Source organism: Oxyura jamaicensis, unplaced genomic scaffold (assembly GCF_011077185.1).
Source record: "Oxyura jamaicensis isolate SHBP4307 breed ruddy duck unplaced genomic scaffold, BPBGC_Ojam_1.0 oxyUn_random_OJ69840, whole genome shotgun sequence".
Classification (NCBI taxonomy): Eukaryota; Metazoa; Chordata; class Aves; order Anseriformes; family Anatidae; genus Oxyura; species Oxyura jamaicensis.
This window is the reverse complement of record NW_023309609.1, coordinates 1-2,891: the sequence shown is the minus strand read 5'-3', so window position 1 is coordinate 2,891 and position 2,891 is coordinate 1. Positions and strand designations below refer to the sequence as shown.

Below are 2,891 nucleotides of genomic sequence, written 5' to 3'. Positions count from 1 at the left end.
CAGGCTTCTGGCTTTGCCCTGAGCAGCCCCTTTGCTTTCTGTGCTGCTAGCAGGGAGGCCAGCTGTGACCCAGGGCTGCACAGTGCCTGCTGCTGCCTGCAGCCACAGGGATGTCACCGCAGAGACAGCAGGACTGTCATCGAGGCATAGGAGACCTCAAGACTGACACAGATACAAGAGCACAAGGGAACACTGTGGAAGCCAAAAGAGAGCAGCATTGGAAAGGCCACGTGCTGCTGCTGGCCATGGCCATGGCTCCAGGGAAGCAGCAGCCCCGACCCAAAGGCAGCAGAGAGGCAGAGCCCAGCGGGCAGTGAGGGGCAGCCGCGGGGGGCAGCGGGGCTGCTCGTCCATGGGGCAGCTGGGCTCTTGGTCCTGAGCCCTTCCTGCATGCTGGGGCTGCTCCCCCAGCTCCAGCAGGAGCAAACAGATAGGACTTGAGAACAAGGAAATTCTCGTGGATTCTTTTATTCTATTGAAGTACCCATGATGGCCGGTTACACAGCTACATAAGAGGATTGCATCAAATTAAATATCATAATCAAGAGATTAGAAGATAACTATAAAATATTGAAATAAATCTATTTTCACAGTTGTGAGAAAGTAATAATACAGAGAAAGAACACGAACAGATTGTCATAATATTTTTTGAGAGTTCTGTTAAGGTAATTGGCCCTTTATCAATGTTGGATAAGCATGTATCCAAAGACTTTCCTCAAGGCATCCTTGAGCTCCTGGTTCCTCATGCTGTAGATGACGGGGTTCACTGCTGGAGGCACCACCGAGTACGGAACTGCAACCACAATGTCCAGGGATGGGGAGGAGATGGAGGCGGGCTTCAGGTAGGCAAAAATGGCAGTGCTGACAAACAGGGAGACCACGGCCAGGTGTGGGAGGCACGTGGAAAAGGCTTTGTGCCGGCCCTGCTCAGAGGGCATCCTCAGCACAGCCCTGAAGATCTGCACATAGGACACCACAATGAAAACAAAACAACCAAAGGCTAAAGCACCAATAAGCACAAGAAGTGCAATTTCCCTGAGATAAGAGCTGGAGCAAGAGAGCTTGAGGATGTGGGGGATCTCACAGAAGAACTAGTCCACAGCACTGCCTTCGCAGAAGGACAGGGAAAATGTACTGGCTGTGTGCAGGACAGCATTGAGAAAGCCACTGCCCCAGGCAGCTGCTGCCATCTGGGCACAAGCTCTGCTGCCCAGGAGGCTCCCGTAGTGCAGGGGCTGGCAGATGGCAACGTAGCGGTCGTAGGCCATGACGGTGAGAATAGAATATTCTGCTGATATAAAGAACAGAAAGAAAAAGACCTGTGCAGCACACCCTTGATAAGAGATGGCCCTGGTGTCCCAGAGGGCATTGGCCATGGCTTTGGGGAGAGTGGTAGAGATGCAGCCCAAGTCAAGGAGGGCGAGGTTGAGCATGAAGAAGTACATGGGGGTGTGGAGGCAGTGGTTGCAAGCTACGGCAGTGAGGATGAGGCCGTTGCCCAGGAGGGCAGCCAGGTAGATGCCCAGGAAGAGCGCAAAGTGCAGGAGCTGCAGCTCCCGCGTGTCTGCAAATGCCAGCAGGAGGAATTCACTCACAGAGCTGATGTTGGACATTGAACACGGCTGTCTGTTGAAGAGGAAAAAGTAGAAAAAGTTAGAACAGATTTCTTTGAGGAAGAACTATTGCCACCCTTAGAGTTCCCCCAGTCAAGCCTCTCTATGTGAAGATATTTTCTTCACCTTTCTCACTTGGGCTGGTGCTGTCTGAGAGTACCACTGGGAGCAGGGGTAGCTGTGGGCTCCCAAGAGTTCCTTCCTGCTGTGCAGCAGGATGGAAGCAGGACCATGAGGGAACCTCGAGTGCATTCTACCTGTTAGTTGTAGCAAACAACTCATCTGAGTGCAGAGCTGAGCTGCAGGGATTTGGTTTGCGGTATTTCATCCCACCAGCCCCTGTACTGCTGAGGAGAGGTGTTGCGTGGCTGAACGCCCTCCCATTTCCAGTGCACTCCTGCTGATAGCCTGTGGGAGTGTCCCTTGGTGAAGACCAAGCAGAGCAGCTCTGCCCACCAGGCCTGCTCTTAGCTGCCCTCGGTCAGCCCGAGGAGAGCTGCAGGACCATCCCATTCAGGGGTTTCCCTGAAAACCTGGAGAAGAATCTGGGCAAGGCTGCTGAGGGAGGAGGGCCACAGCAAGGCAGACGCAGCTTGGGAACTTCTCTTCTTTTCCATGGCTGCAGGAGCTGCGGGGCAGCTGACAGAGAGCCCGTGATGGCCAGGCAGGGCAGGGGGTTGTGGGCTGAGCGGGGGCACCTGGCTTAGGGCACTGCAAGGGGCTCCTGCCAGACTTCCTCACCTCGCAGTGCAATCCAGCAGGACTCTGCAAGCCTACTGCATTGCCCACTGCCCTCCCAGAAACAAGACCCAGCACGAGACCCTGCCAGGACGGGCAGCTGCATGGCCCTGCAGCCAGAGACTTACCTTGTCAAGGGCTGTGCAGCTTTCTCCTGCTGTCAGCTCTCAGCATCCTCCCACTGCCAACTGCCTCCAAGCCCTCTCTCCTTCTGGCCTCTTGGTGTGCCACCTGCGCTCAGAGCCCCCAGCCCTGCTGCGCTGTGCAGAGGAGCTGCTCCTGGGCAGAGCTGTGTCTCTGCAGCAGGGCCCTCTTGCCAGGAGCTCTCTCTGTCCCAGGAGCCTGGCCCAGCTCAGCAGCAGAGGCCCAGCCCAAGGCATTGTCATCACCCCTCGGGGGGCTTTGCTGATGAGCCCACCAACCTCAGGCCCTGAGAGACAATGGAAGACATCTCGGAAGGAGTCCAAGTCAGAGGCAAGTTTCCTGGAGTGTGCCCCTGAGGGCCAGCCCTGACACAGCCTCCCTTGGAGCTCGTTAGAG

At 55.7% G+C, this 2,891-nt stretch overlaps 1 pseudogene; it reads right to left on the bottom strand.

Moving 5' to 3' along the window:
• Positions 1-680: 680 nt before the first annotated feature.
• Positions 681-1,613, bottom strand: LOC118159349 (annotated as a pseudogene).
• Positions 1,614-2,891: the final 1,278 nt, after the last annotated feature.